Source organism: Hyperoodon ampullatus, assembly GCF_949752795.1.
Source record: "Hyperoodon ampullatus genome assembly, chromosome: 12".
Lineage (NCBI taxonomy): Eukaryota > Metazoa > Chordata > Mammalia > Artiodactyla > Ziphiidae > Hyperoodon > Hyperoodon ampullatus.
This window is the reverse complement of record NC_136925.1, coordinates 36,550,071-36,566,861: the sequence shown is the minus strand read 5'-3', so window position 1 is coordinate 36,566,861 and position 16,791 is coordinate 36,550,071.

The following is a 16,791-nucleotide window of genomic DNA, read 5'->3' as shown; positions in this document are numbered from 1 at the left end:
AGTCCCACTTCCTTACCCTGGACCATCTGGTCCTGGATTTGCTCTTCAGCCTCATCTTTTTACCCTGTGCTTTCACCAGGTCAGGCATCATGCACCTCCCCAATGCTATGTGCTGTAAGCCTACAAATCTTTGCACAAGCTCTCTCCTTTTGCTCTCTCCACACATAATGTTCTTCAAAATTCAACTCCTATGTCACTTCCCTAGTAAATCTTTCTTTCCACACCAGTCACAAACCACCAGAACTGCTGTCTCCTCCTACTGCAGGCTGAGCAGGTCCTTTCCTAGTGCTCATCTAGTTTCTGTACCAATGAGATGATAGCCTCTCTGATTCTGCAACTATCTTTCTTTCAGTCTCCCAAATGATGAGTACCTTAAGGGCAGAGATTTTTTTTCTTTTGAATTAGTACCCAGGATGTTGCCAGAGACATAACCTGTGCCTTGTAAATGATTATTACATTAAAAAAAAATTCCTCTTTAAATGTTCTGCTCTTAATTAAATCTCTTTTTATTAACTAGTGGAAAAAATGTAGAATTTGGAGTTCGAAGACCTGTAATCAAGTCCCAACTGTGCTACCTACTAGTTGGAGGCCTTGAACAAATTAGTTAACCACTTCAAATTTATTACATCATGGTAAGGATCAGATATGACCATGGATGTAAACTTTGTCAATAGTAAAGGATTTTGAAAATATAACAAATGATAAGTAAGGTGCAGAAATGAAATACACTGTAACTCAAGATGAAATTATGGCATTGAGACCAAACTTTAATAATTGGAGCTACACACTCTGCAGGTGTCTAGGTGTCTTTCTTGGGAAACATGTAGCACAGGTACACAGACACCTATGCACAAACCTGGATTCTACTATTAAATCTTCTTGGTTGTGTGCATTTTGTAAGTTACTTAGACATCTTAGGCCTTAATATTCTCATCTGTAAAATGGAAATGGTAATAGAATTTCCTCATAGAATTTTTGTGAAGATTAGATGCATTAAGACCTATAAGACACAGCAACTAGAACATCATAAGTCCTGAAAAAAAAGTATGCTTTTATTATTAAAAGCCCTTCTTTCTCCTATGAACACAAGAAAACCATTCTGTTTAAAATGTTTAAGTTGTAAGAACCTCATGGTCAAATGTTGCTAAGACTAGAATCACTGAGTGTAGAAGCAGATTGAAATGTTAATGGATGCAACACCAAGACCCAGAAAATACAAAGATAGCAGTAACTGTTAGGAGGATAAATGGGAAGTGTACTTATAATAACTAATAGAGGTTAATTAATGATTTTATTTATATCAGTGTTCCCAATGTTTTTTTCAAAGAATTTGGTAACTCACAGTTAAACCTGACTCGTTCTTCTGCTGAAGTTCATCCTAAATTCTGCCACATTATAAACTCACTACTATAGCAAACACACACATTGTCTCACATTTTTAAAACACTACTCTTACTTTATTTGCTTTAAAATTTTTTTATTGTTTCCCACAATGTACAAGATAAGGCCAAATTTTGAGTTGACGTTGAAGGGCCTCCATCACTGGGCCACCCCCTCCCAATCTGAATCCACTGCTCCTGGTACAACCCTGTGAAGATGTTCTGTGGATTCCTGCTTCCTAATCTCTGTTCACGCCAACCCTCACTACTTAACCTCTCTAGATGTCCTTCCTCCCTCTTTCTACGTTTCCAAATTCTACCCATCCTTCTCTGACCCCAGTAGCCATTGGTTACGGCTAATCTCCTCTGCTGCTGCTGCTGATGATGATGATAGTAATTGACATTGATTGAGTGCTTACTATGTGCCACGTACCAAGCTAAATGACTTATATATCTCATTTAAGTGTTTTAACAACTCTATAGGGTAAGCACTATTATTTGCATCTCAATGAAGCTGAGGCACAGAGAGGTTCTGTAACCTGACAAGGTTACCCATACAGTAGTGCCTTCATTTGAGAAAATGACTGCCAACCTCCAAATCTCTGCTCTTAACTACTAGGTTGTGCTCCATCCCACTGTCCATATTGATTGTCCTCTTTAGTTTTGATGTTTGCCTTTTACTGCTTTGTATCATTAGCTAACTCTTCTGTATATGTTTGCTCTCCCATTGAGATGTTTAATCTCCATTTACCTCCCCAAATCTATTCTCTGCTTTGCTCTGGGTCTTAAAAGACTTAATGTTTGGGCTGCATCATCCAATTCTGTGACCTCTGGCTTTCTGATGGCTTGGGCCAATGGAAGACATGAGCAATAGACCAGATGTTTGGGAAGAGAGAGGTGGAGTAAACCTCCTACTCATCGCTGCTCCTTCCCTGCCTCACTAAGTTTCTCTACAACAACAACTCCTACTGGGGGGCCTTCCCCTAGATCTGCAGGGCCCCCATGTTCTGGTTACATTGACCTCCTTTTTCATTCAGGCCCAGTGGTGGTAATAACTTCCAGCTGTTCCTAGTCATCTTGGTGTTTCACCATTCCTTGTTGGTTTCCTTAATCTTGATCATACCACTATAAATAATCCTTTCTTCAAACCAGTTTCAGTTAACTATTTTAAAATATGCCATCCGATTCCTTACTGAAACCCTTGTGGATCCATCACCACCTCAAATTGTGAAAGAACGTCTTAAATAGAGAAGTCCTAAATCAATAAGTTTTGATCATCACTCTTATTAGTGAGGGAGTATATGTGTATACAATGAAATGAACTTATGAATATGAATCTATAGTGATGACTATCTTTCTTGTGAATTTTTCTTATAGATCTTTATCACCTGTGCCCAGAAACTGTAATCACTTCTAAGCATCAAGTCATCATAAAAGAGGAATGTGTAGAAAATACTTGGGAAGTTTTAATTTGACGTTTTACAAGTATTTCCTGAAAACTGCCTTTTTTCCTTCCAGATTACTTAATGATATAGGATCTTCCTGATAGGTAAAATGTGTATTTTAGATATAGATTAGTCTGTCACAGAACAGGGCAACATTTGCCCATAGATCTTACCAAGCATCAGCGTATGTATGAACCTGAGTCTGTGTGTCTGTTGAGTTGTGAGGGGTGCTTTCCCTTGGGGTTATGAACCACCCTTCTCTAGGAGGTTGTTCCAAATGCTAGTTATTCCTGAGCCCGTCCTTCCTGTCAGACACAGCTCATGCTTCTTATGATGATCTAAGGAGGCTCTCCCTTTCCAGCTCCATTTATGGAGTGACGTTTATGACCAGTCTGTTCAAACCAAAGCTTACTTTTTTCCATCAAAAAGATAACCTGAATTTGGAAAAATCAACAATGGCAGTAAACAAATGCAATGTTTATCTTTGGAATTAAGGAAGGATTTCCAGTTGGCTGACTTTCTACCATAAAAACGTTGATTGCATTCTTGTATCTAGACAGAGCTATTACCATACAAAGAAAGCACACCTATGAAAAGAAAAACATTTTCTGATATTTGTGGCAGTAAAACTTTATTTTTTTAAACTCTAGGCAAGTCTATTTATATTAATCTATGGAAACGTAAAAGTGAAATTTTTCAGGAGAGAAAAAAATCTGTGCTTCAAGCTACTCTCAGCAATTTAGAGAATGTGTGATACTCAAAGGTAGAGAAAACACTGACTATTAGGTGGGCATTGATACAGGTCAATACAGTTTTTCCTACTTCTTCCCCCCTTATCAATCTTTCCAAGATGGTAGAGCCATGTTTTAACTGGAGCAAATAGTCCCAAAAGGAGTGTGACAATAGGTCTGCTTCCCCAGCTGCAACCTTGTCTGGTTCAGGCATCCCTGCCCATCTCCCTGCCTCATGGGCAAGGGTAGACTTGAATCTGGGGGTGAGGAGTTTATTGAAGGATTATTTTTGGATAACTGAGACAGGTGAAGGGTTGATTTGTTGCTATTTTCTTCTCCTGTAAGAATGAGGATAGAACCTAAACACTGAGTTTGATCATCAAACTCAAAAAATTCAAGTACTTACGACTTTACAAACAATTATTACGTGCCTATGTTTTATAGAAAATGTGTTTAGTGACTTCATTTGTTCTAATAGTTGCAGGGGAGCTGGACATCTGTTTCTTTTGAGGGGGAGAAAGCAGCAAGAACATAAGAACCCTTTCCAGATTAGCATTGCTGGGGAAGGATAGTTAGGCATGGTGCAATCAATAATTCCTCAAACATAATACTTAGACGAGAATCAACCCAGCTTTCTACCCCCATTTACTAGGTAACTTGAGGTTGTGTATCATGAGCCAGGTACAGACAGCCATGATTTTCCACAGTCAGGACAATAAGACCTAGCAAATTAATTAGGGGAGCCCCATGGTGTCCTAAGGATGTGAGTAAGGATACTCTGTGTTCAAGATCTGACCTCTCACTTCTACAGGCCTGGAACTTCACTAATTAATGTATCCAGGATCTATCAGATCTGAAGATAGCAATTCTCAACCCAGGTTGTGCAACAGAAGCGATCATCAGCAGAGGTTTAAAAATTTACACATAACCTGATGTCACCTCCTGAAATTCTGTATCAGTGGATCTAGGGTGGAACCTTTTTGAGTCCCCCTCTATTTTTAAGCTTTTGAGTGATTCAGACACAACCAAAGTTAAGAATCACTGTCCTAGAACATACCACTTACCCTGCCCAAAGTCTTAAGAACAAATGTTTATGAAGATATTAACTTAACCTTTCCTTCCCACCCTTTCTCCATCCTTTCTTTCCATCCTTAATATTAACTGAGCACATACTATGTGCCAGATACATCATAGGCACATCCCTGACACCAGTTATACATCCAAGTCCAATGGTCAACATTTTCTCTTTCCAAAAGGAGAATTTACTTGGAAAGGCAAATGAAAGTTCAAAAATTGCTTGGTAAACAATGAAGTCATTGATTAGTTTAACAAGAATTTGTTAAGTCTTTACTATCTACTCATCAGAATAAATGTTACTGAGTGATTTTAAGAGAATTTTATTTTACTACAGTTGCTAGATGTGTCTCTCTTTACTATCCTAAGATATTCCCTACCTGCCAACACCATCAATGCATTGTGTTGGCAAGAAAGCGTAGCCATATTTAGGATAGCAACTGGAGAAATACAAGCATCCTTTGTACCACCTTTGCCAGACTGTGAAGACTTTTTTTTTGCATTTAATATACACAACATCCTTTCCTCATTTCAAAATAATTTCATAACTTCTTATCTTTCCTTAGTTTGCAAGTCTTACTGTTATTACTTAGAGAGGAAAGCATCTTCTTCATTAAATTGCAAGTCATTTTCTCAGGCGGCATATCCAGGAAGGTTTCTTACACCCAGACACTCCTATGTTCAGGATGACAAGTAAGTAGGGGCCTCAGTTTGAGAGGCTGGACCTCCCCTATCCTGGATGGGTTGTTCTCAGTAACATCGGGTTGAAGAAATTGAAATCCATTTTATTTGGGAAACTGTAGCATTCTGTCCAGTTGGGCTACTCCAAGAACAGATTGTACCATAGCTTAGATTCTACCCCAGTGTGTCCCTCCTCTTAGAAGTCAACCATGAGTTTCACTCATATTTTCTCCACTTTATAAATGTATTTCCTTTATTTTAGCTATCCCCTACTTGATGATGGTTCTCAATATAAATGCCTAACCCAGACCTCTTTCCTGAAACCTAGCCTCAAATCCAGCTACTTATTGTCATCTCTGACCCCAAAGATTCACTTAACACATCAGATAGAATTAATCTTCCCCCCAAAATTGCTCTTCCTCCTATATTCCCTGCCTTGGCTGGTGGAATGCAGAACACCCAATGTCTCAAGGCAGAAATCTAAGGGGCATCTTAGTTACCCCTCACTCCATTCTATTTCTTCTTCTCCCTGTTTATCCCCCTCAATAAATCATCATCATCACTTTTGAATCCACCTTTTTTTAAATTGAAGTATAGGTGATATACAGTGCTGTGCCAATCTCTGCTGTATAGCCAGGTGACTCAGTTATACACATATAGACATTCTTTTTTTAATATCCTTTTCCATTATGGTGTATACCAGGAGACTGGATATAGTTCCCTGTGCTATACAGTAGGATCTTGTTGTTTATCCATTCTAAATGTTATAGTTTGCATCTACCAACCCCAAATTCCCAGTCCATCCCTCTCCATCCCCCCTCCCCCTTGGCAACCACAAGTCTGATCTCTATGTCCGTGAGTCTGTTTCTATTTCGTAGATAGGTTCATTTGTGTCATATTTTAGATTCCACATATAAGTGATAGCATATGGTATTTGTCTTTCTCTTTCTGACTTACTTCACTTAGTATAATAATCTCTAGTTGCATCCATGCTGCTGCAAATAGCATTATTTTGTTCTTTTTTATGGCTGAGTAGTATTCCATTGTATATATGTACCACATCTTCTTTATCCATTGAATCCACCTTTTTAACATCCCTCATATGCATCCTGTTCTTTCCACTGCAACTGCCTTAGTATAGGGTCTTGTTAACGCTTGCAATAGTATCATAATTGGCTTCTCTATCGTCCTTTCCTCCCTCAGTTCAGCCTCAACAGAACCACAACAATAATGTTTCTAAAATAAGGTTTGATCATGTTTCTCCTTGCTCAGAAATCTTCCCTACCTATCATCAGTTACAGGATAAAAGTAGGAAATACAGAGAACAACACATGCAAAAACAGAAAAGCATAAAACCATGTGGAATATACAGGGGAAACAAGCATTTTGATAGTGTCTGAGCTCATGAGTGTGAGGTGGAGGATGGAGAAAGTAGGAGGGGGCAGACCATCCACAGCTGGCCAGATATCTGCTGTTCCTTCTCCCTGGAATGCCTTGATCTACTCCCTTCACTGCCAGCTCAGAATTGACTTGTGCAAAGCCTTCTCCAGCACCGGTGCTTGGAAGTTAATCACTCTTTCCTCAACACTAATGCTGTGTCTTCTACTGTTGCTATTGTGCTAATCACAATTTAATATAATTACTTGTTCCCATATCTGTCTTCCCTTTAGGAAAAGAACCGTGTATTATTCATTCCTAAATCCTCATATAAGAAACTTCCTAGTACATAGTGATCCCTCAATAACTGATCTCTTTCCCTCTGCTTTCTTCTCTTCAATTTCATAAGAATGCAAGCAAGAGATAATAAAATCTGAACTAAGACAGATGTAGGAATACAGAGGTAGAAATAAATTTTTAGCACTATTTAAGAAATTGAATAGACTTAGTCATTAACTAAAATAGGTAAGAAATGATTGACAGACTTCTTCCTAAAGAAAGTAAGGAAGAAAAGGTCATCTTCCTTATCTTCAGTTACATCATATAACTTTCAGTTATTTTGGATTTTAATTATATTGTTCATTTATTTCTTATAGCTTGTGGTGAATCTAACATTAAGTTTGCACTGAATCACATTAAATTTAGTTATGAATATTTTTGACACATTTTCAATGTTTTAGTATAATTTTTAGAGATAGCTTTAAAAAAAAGAAGTGGGATTCAAGACAAACTTTAACAGAGTACAGATGAATTTCAGAGCAACAAAATTACAAGTCAGAAAAAATAATTCTACTAGAATGTTACCAGAATTTGGACAGGTTATATTAAAAGTCACCATAGAGGGACTTCCCTGGTGGTGCAGTGGTTAAGAATCCGCCTGCCAATTCAGGGAACACGGGTTCGAGCCCTGGTCCAGGAAGATCCCACATGTTGCGGAGCAACTAAGCCCACCTGCGCTCTAGAGCCCTTGGGCCACAACTACTGAATCCCGTGCACCTAGAGCCCATGATTTGCAACAAATAGAAGCCACCACAATGAGAAGCCCGCGCACTGCAATGAAGAGTAGCCCCCACTTGCTGCAACTAGAGAAAGCCCGTATGCAGCAACGAAGACCCAATGCAGCCATAAATGAATGAATGAATGAATGAATGAATGCCAACAGAGATAACAATTGAACATAGAGAAAAGAATACAGGTGAGGACAAGAGTACTCTTTGAATGGGGAAAAATGTCTTCCAGGCCATCTCAATAGTCAAACTGTCCACAAACCACATGAATCAAGTGTCAGCCTCCCTTGCATCAAAGACAGTGCTTGGTCCAGAAAAGGACATGTCCCTTCCTGAGGAAATGGGCTCCCATTCATGGCAGGGCTGGTGGAGGGAAAGTCCTATAAAAGGCAGAGGGCATGGAGTCAGGAACAATTTTCTATTGCAAGAGAGAGGCTGAATTTAGCAATATCCACCATGCCTCTAAGTTTGAGTCTTTGAGAATCTGACCTGCTAGTCCTGAGGTCTTCTGTAAGCTATTCATCCTGACTCAAGAATGAGAGCAATGTAAAATATATGAGCTAAAATGATACATTCTTACCTGGTCTCTCCTCCCTTCTCAGCACACAACCATTGAATCCATGCCAGAAAGAAAACTCTTTTTCCTCCCATCATATCGCTCTACTGCTGGGAATAATTTTAGGAACTCTTTCAGTCCTTAGCCATTGGACCAGTCATGACTGCAAGATGGGTAACCTCAATGAGGCAGCAAAATGGATAATGACATCACACCCACTGGATCATGATTTAGCACCTCCATGTCAGTGTCTGTCTTTAGACACTCACTGGCCTTCCAGCGCCCACTATGGCTGTGGATTGGAGGTACAAAGATTCTTCTTTCCACTACCCAGTTGATTGTCCTTTATATCCATGCAAAATCATTGCCCTGAGACAGAGGCTGCAATGACCAACAGGGCGTTCTTGGGGTTGCCCTAGCATCTCAACCCTTACTCTGGGCCCCCAAATGCCCTCTGCTCTCTGATGTCTAGGTGCGATCAATTTTTCACATAGGCAGAAATGAGAAACCTTCTTTAGTTCTGGCTTTCTCCTCCCCCCTCTACCAAACTTGTAGAATTACTTCAAAGCTTTACTGAAGCCAGGTCTCGGCAACAGGCACAAAGAATCAAACAACTTACTACTTAAATGATCTAAGAGCTGCATAAAAGTTGCATTAGTCATGTGCATTGAAACAAGAAAACTTGTAATAAAACAATTTTGCCCTATATCTTTAGTTTTATATTTTAATAAACATTATAAATTTACAAGGAAAAAAACTGACTAAATTTGAATATAATTAAATATGATTTTAGCCAATTTAAACAGAAGATTATACAAAGGTAGTCATGTCGTATATTCAGATGTGCTGAGAAAATGTAGCTCTGTAATTTTGTCTATAATTAACATAGTTTTATTCACAACTCCAAATGCTTTGTGGATAAAAACTAACTCAAATCTCAATCTAATTTCATATCAATAAACTTTGGTAATTAAAAAACATTGGGTAATAGTGTCTCATTTTCATTAAAATGCTTGAACCTTCAGAGAGCCCATGCCCCTTAAGAGGATGTCCAAGTGTATAGAAGGAGATGTGTGACTTATGTGTCCTTGTGGGACTAAGGCAAAAGGACATCCTGGTCTCATGCGGGTCCTTTGGTGAATGCTGGTAGATCTACCGTTTTTCAGAGCTGCCTATTATCTGGAAACTGTTTGTCCTGATGGTTGCCATGCTTACCCTGCTGCAGGGGCAACTGAGAGCTGGCATTCTCAGCTTCCATACAGCCTGCTAGAATGCTTTGGGTGATTGTCCCCTACTTCTTCCTCACCTCCTCTAATGAGTCTGCGGGCTCAGCAGTTCACACCATGGACTCTGGACAATAGTTCCATCTTCCAGCTCAGTAATTCTCTATTCAGTTGTATTCCGTCTGCTGAAGAGATAATCAACCAGCATTTATTTTCAAGTATTACCTTTTAAATTTCTAGACATTCTATTGTTTTATAAATTCTGCTTTTTCCTTATTCGTATTTTCAACTTCTCTTTTATTTCTTCAAACGTATTAAGTATAGTTCATACTCAGCATTGGACAAATCAAACTGGTTAAGTCTTTCAAAGTCTGTTGCCAGTATCTGCTCTTTGAAGTTCTCTTTTATGTTACTTCTTAATGTGTTTTGTGATTTGTGACTGTGAGCTGCTCACTTTCCTTAAAACTTTTTCCGTAAGAATCCTTTGAGGCTTGGATTGAACATCCAGTTCTCTAGAGTAGATTCATATCTATTTCTGCCAATTACCTGGAGGTGCTACCAACTGGAAACTATTTAAATTAAGTCCTCAGCTTGAAAGTATGAATTCTAACAGCTAATCTTTCCAAAATATGATTATGAATTCTCAGTGAGATTTTTTTTCCTCCTTTCTAGAACCAAAAATTAGAGAGCAAGTTATTTTTTTTTTTTACCTCTTCTGTACAGTGGGGTTTATTTCTTATTCACACTGTCATAGGGATGCATTTTGGCATTTGTTGACCTTTCAGGATTTCTGGTTTCTCTTTTATGTGCTTGGTGAATTCCTTTCTTTTGTGCCAGCTCAGTGAAACATTTTTCTTCTATTCAAGAATTTGTTTTGATCAGGAGTGTCATGGAAGATATCTACTCCAGCATGCTACTGGAAATACCACCAGCCCCTTTTCTATCATAAACAAGAATAAACATTTGCTGGGTTGAGACTGTGGATCCTGGAGCTTTGGAACCAAACAGATCTAGGTTAGAATTCCAGCTCATTGACCTACTACTGTATGACGTTAGGCAAATTTCTTACACTTTTTAAGCTCTACTTCCCTCATCTATTAAATGGAGATTATAATAAAATCAGCTCTCAGGTTAATAAAAGAATTAAAGATATTGTATTTGTAAAGCACTTAGCAAGCTGCCTGGAATCTATTCAGTGATTAATAGCTATTTTGATTATTAACTTTATAAATTTTCTCCATGCATTTAAATTTTTCATAAAATAATTTTAATTAATTAAATTAATTAAATAAATTAAACAAATATTTATCTGATGACTACCATGTTCTAGATTCTAGAGTTCAAATAGTGAATTAGACAAACTCCCTACCCTTTGATATTTATATTCTAGTAGGAAAGACATTCTAGACATTCCAGTAAGTAAATAAATATATAATATCAGGTACTAATGGCCACAGAGAAAAATAAAGCAGGTTAGGAGATAGAAAATGATTGTGTAGTATACAGATACAGTGCTATTTTAAATAATATGGTCAGATAAGGCCTCTCTGAGGAGAAAATAAGTTGAACGAAGTCCTGAATGAAGTAAGACAATAAGCCATGTAGAGGAGAAAAGTCTCCCGGGCAGAGAGAAGTATAAGTATAAGACTTTGAGTTAGAAACATGCTTGTCCTGGTGGGGACCATTGGGATAGTGAGGATGACTGGAAGAGAATGATGAGAACTGAGGTTGGAGAGATTGGTACGGGCCCAGATCACATAGAGCCTTGTGAGTCATGACAGGGACTTTGGATTTTATTCTGGATATAATGGCAAGTCACTAGAGTATTTTGTACAAGGAAATGACATGGTCTGATTCATATTTTAATAAGGCCATTCATAATGTATGGGGAATACACAATGGAAGTAGGGCAAGTTAAGCTGATGGAAAGCCAGTCAGGAAGTTTATTGCCAATCTACAGCGAGACAAAGGAGGCTTGGGCCAGGCTGACAGTGGTAGACATGCTAAGAGGAGGGCATGACTTGAAAGTAATGCTCACGGGTTTTGGTGCTAGATTTGGATATAGAAAGACATAAAGGAGTGCAGGGTAATTGATATCTAACATTTGGGGCTGAGCTACTATGGTAAGTGAGATGGGGAAGAGTGGCAAAGCATTAAACTTGTTAGGCAAGGAAATCAAGTTTGGTTTTGTACACATTAAATTCAATATGTCTATTAGCAGAAATGTTGAATAGGAAATTGGATACTCATGAGTCTGGAGCTCTGAGGGCCTGGAGATAAAATCTGGGTCAGTAGCATATGGATGGTTTTTAAAGCAGTGAGACAGGATGACTTTGCCTAACGCTTGAGTGTAGATACAGAGGCAAATAGTTCTGAGGATTAAACCCTAGGATGCTCCAACATTTAGACACTTAGACACTGAGCATGAGAGTTCGGTGAGGGTACAGGAAGATAGGGAGATTGGAGCATCTGAGATGTCATCTGAAGAAAATGTTTTTAAAAAAGGGTTTGTAATCAACTGCTTCAAATGCTGCTAAGAAATCAAATAAGATAAGGGTTAAAAATTGACCTTGCAATTGACATGATAGCAATTGTTGGTAGAAATTTTAAAAATGTTTGGGGTGGCTTGAGGTGAAACAGTTAATATTGAAGCTCTTTGGGGGAGTTTTATACCAAAGAAGAAAAAAATAATGGGGATGTGGATTCCAGGAGCAGTTTTCACAAGATGGCAGATATTTTACCATGTTTGTATTTTGATGGACATGATCAAGTGAAGAAGGAGACATTAGTAATGCAAGAAGATGTGGGTGAAAATTGTAGGGAAAAAAGTCTCCGAGTGGGACAAGGAGGATGGAAGCCAGAGCAGAGGTTGTTAACCTTGGAAGGAAGCACAGACAGTTCATCCATCCCTTGCTTTATTCAGATCCCTACTCAGACCTAATCAGGGATGTCTTCCCTCAACATTCCTCCCAAAATTGCACCCTGCCTGCTGATCAGAGCTTTGCTTTCCCTCATAATACCTTTCATGTCTAATATTGTATTGAATATGTATTTGTTTATAAATTTATTGTTTGTCTCTTACCCAAGAATATAATCACCAAAAAGGAAGGGACTTTGTTCACTTGTTTCCAGAATTCATAACACTGCCTGGTATAGAGTACCCTTCATAAGTACTTGTGTATTAAATGAGTGAAACAGAAAAATAGAAAAATATGTGTACAAATGCAAGTAGGTTCATAGATTTGGTGGAAGGAAGAAGAATTCTTTCTCTTCTCCTTACTTCTATTTTCTTAGGGTCATGAGAGGCAGTCACCAGTTTGGAAATGAAAAGAAAGTGTGAACTATTTCCCCCAGAGAATAGGAGGAATACACTGTGAAACACAGCTGAATTAGACTATCTAAGATCTGTGGTCAAAACTGTAAAGTGAGACCAGTTAGTACATTTGTGAAATTTCTAAAATCTGCCAGTTAGGTGCAGGCACAGAGAAAGTGGAGAATGGAATTTAATCCTTGTCCGGATTTTTGCTGTGAGAGTATAACAGAGGGAGAGAGGGTTATATTAGTTTCCTGTAGCTGCTGTAAAAATGTTACCACAAACTTGGTGGTTTGAAACAACAAAAATTTATTCTCTCACAGTTCAGGGGGCCAGAAGTCTGAAATCAAGGTGTCAGTAGGATTGGTTCCTTCTTGAGGCTCTGAGGAAGAAACTGTCTCACGTTTCTCTCCTACCTTCTGGTGGTTTCCAGTTCCCTGCCTTCATCTTCACTGGGCCTTCTTCCCTGTGTCTATGCCTCTGTGTGTCCTTCTCCTCTTCCTATAAGGGCACCAGCCATTGGATTTAGGACCCAGCCTAATCCACTGTGTCCTCATCTTAACTGATTACATCTGCAAAGACCCTATTTCCAAATAAGGTCATATTCTAAGGCTCTGAGTGGACATGAATGTTGGGGAGACACTATTCAATTCACTACTGGGGTTGAGGACATATGCAAAGAAGTGATTATAGCCATGAACCATAAACTCTAGTAGGGAAAGTGCTCTTGGGACACGTAGTGGGGTGGATAATAAGCACCGAAAAATGGTAGAGTCAGTGGATCAGTGGACCCTATATGGTCAAAGTAATACAGTGCAGATACTACAGTAAGTGAGTTGGAAAAGCAGCAGATGGTGAACAGAGAGTGGGCAGCTTGAAATTTTGGAGGCAGTGCATGAATTGATAATGTCAAATTCTAGGGCATAACCATGGAAGAGGTTGGAGGAGGTGTTATAAAAAGGAAGAGGACATCACAACTGAGGAGGTCAAGGAACTGTGGACAAGGTCAAGGACAGCACATTTAGCTAAATCATTGATGGGGGAGGGGGGATGGTAAAGTCCACAAGGATGGAAAGGCAGTAAGTGATGTGCTACAATCCTTAGTGACTGAGGAAGAATGACCAGATTGTCAGTGAGTTACCTCAGTGAGGACAGATAGCAGCTGGTACCTTATGTCATATGAGCATGAAAAGAACTGGTGATTTGGAGGGAGGAGCAAGGAAGACACCCACCCACCCCCAGGTGCTGTGGGATTTAGGGCATGAGAACGTATCAGCCGCCCTCTAAGAGCAGGCTGCCCCATCCTCAGAGAATATTCAGGTTTCAGGTAGAACAAGGATGTTCAGAGCATAAGTTGAAGATGCAGTGGATTCTGCTGACAACAGCATGGTGAAGGGGTTTGGAGAGTGGTCGGAACATGTGAGACTGGATCAGAATGTACACCACCGTGAGGCACAAGACGCTGGGGAGGAGGTTTGGCCAAGGAGACTTCTGGTGGTGATGGAAGTAAACAGGGCAGCACAGCCTTCCATTTTAGGGACAGACTTTAATCTAGTGAATCCTTCTCTTAATTTGAGGGATGTGCTATCCCCTACCTTTTCAGTATTATTTATAATAACACTAGAAGGAGTATTTGTACCCCATCCCAAGTGTTACACCAACTTCACCTTCAGATTGTATGTGGTTCCCTGTGTTTATTAATATCTGTCTTTCACTGGAATGGGAGGGTTTTGAGAGTTGGACTCATGAACTATCCAACTTCTTTAGTCATAGCACTTTGCACATAGCATGAGGTTCAAAATGGCTCCATGGGTTGTGGCGATTTGAAAATCTAAAAATAAAACAGTTATCAGTTCTCTGCCTCTCTGCTTTCCTTTGTCCTTTTTAGAAGTGGAGGGAGGAGCAGAGTGTTATGTTAAAAGATTTTTCTACCCTCATAACAGTCTCACAGCCTGTTTACTTGTTCAGGGCACATCGCCACCATGTGACAGGACGTGTGTGCTCTAAAATGACAAAGTGTGTGGATCCTAGCCAGGCAGGTCAAGAAATTACTTCATAAACAAAGCTGTAAATAACATCTGGGTTGTCCAGATACAGGAGGACCTGGTAGCTTTTCCTTTCGGCTGTTTTGTTTGGTTGTGGCCATCTCCCTGTAGACCCAAATGAATCAGGGAGCCGCCATCTCAGCCCCAAATCACTCCAAGCTAATTCTTGTTGCTGAGAATATACGGCAGGCTGTCCCAGTTGGAAAACCAGACCCTGCAGGGTGAAATGACAGGAAACCAGTGAATCACAGCATTGAGGAAGAAAGCCAAAAGGTCCAAATAATCAAGATAAAGGCTTTGAACACTGAAGGGGAAATAAAGCTTATAAACATTTTTTTAACCTCAGATTACAGAAAATATGTGATGAGAATAATAAAAATTTAAATTGATAAAAGACTTCTCATCTGCATACCTCAAACCACAATTTTCCATGTAGACATTAGTCAACTTAGCCATCTAATATTCAATTCATATTCTTTCTACTGCAGTTGATTTGTAGCCTATTATAATAACATCCTTTAATGTTACATCAAATGAACGGTAAAAGTGATTTTTTAATATATTGAAAGAAAACTTCATTATAGATATGTATTGCAGAAAACTCTACCGTGGCTATAGATGCAAACTTCTCAGCTTCCTTGATGACTCATGTAATGATTGTGCCTTTTCTGGATGGTGTAACCTGTTTGGACAGGGTGCGAGCTCTACTAATGCAGGCGTTACAGATAAAGGCAGCTTTGAGAAAAAAGCAGTGGAACCTTACAAGGTGGCTTGGCTTTTCCCTTTCTCTATGTCGAAAAGTAGAGCCAGAAAAAGATGTTTTGCCAATAGCACACTGCACCTCAGTCATTGCTAGAATTACAGAACTGAGAAGAGGAAAGATTCAATGAAAGGCTGGGTGGGGCTCCAATGTCCCCATCATGGGCTGCAGACTCCATCTGGCTGTGTCTGTGTCGCTTGTGTACCTCAGTGCCGAGCTCTGGGCACCTGCCCTGGGAAAGGTGCCGGAAGTGCAGCTGTCTTCACCAATGCTCATGACAAAAACTAATAGAATTGCAAAGAGAAATAGATGAATCTGCTATAACAGTTGGGGACTTCAGTGGTACTCTGGAAGCACTACTTTGTCTCTGATTCAATTCCATTCAGCAGATACTGATTGAATAACTACCATGTACCCTGTGAGACAACGCAGATGCAATACTGGACTTTGGGGTCAGGAGATCTGAGTCTAGAACCAAGTTCTCCCATTTACCACTCATGACCTCAGATCCATCATGGATCTTTTTCTCAGTGTGTCTCCACATCTGTGAAATGAGTGGCAGTGAGGATTAAAGGCGATAAGTGTGTGCTGTTATATGCACAACGGTTACTTTTCTCCCTTGCTTCTTGTGGATCTTAAAATCAGTTTAAGTCGGGGTTCTGACTCAGAGAGTTGACTGTCTCGATGGGGAGACACTGGCCTAAGTCCTAGGAGAATTTTGCACAAGTGCCTGGAGGTGACATGAAGGACTGAGCCCCGTCCTTTGGACCTGGGTCTCTGAGGTGCAAGCGGGAATCTTCATGCACAGCAGGCTCCTGGGTGATCTGAAGCATCCTCCCAAAAAGCTAGCCGCAATCCTCCTCCACTCCATGAATGCTGACATTTTCACAGGTACTCCTGAACAAAAGACCTCAAATCCTTTAGGATTTATGTTTTATCACACCCTTTAGAGTTGGGGACTGACCACAGGGAGGGAAAGAAAGGGAACGCTTCCCACAAACCTCTCTTCCCTAATATGACATAGGAGCACTGGCCACCCGGCTCCTATAGTGATGTTTTGTTCTTCTTTCATGCTGCTACTCACTTTTGACTTTGCATTAGAAATTATTCTCTCCGTGGTTCATTTGGTATCCCTTGGCA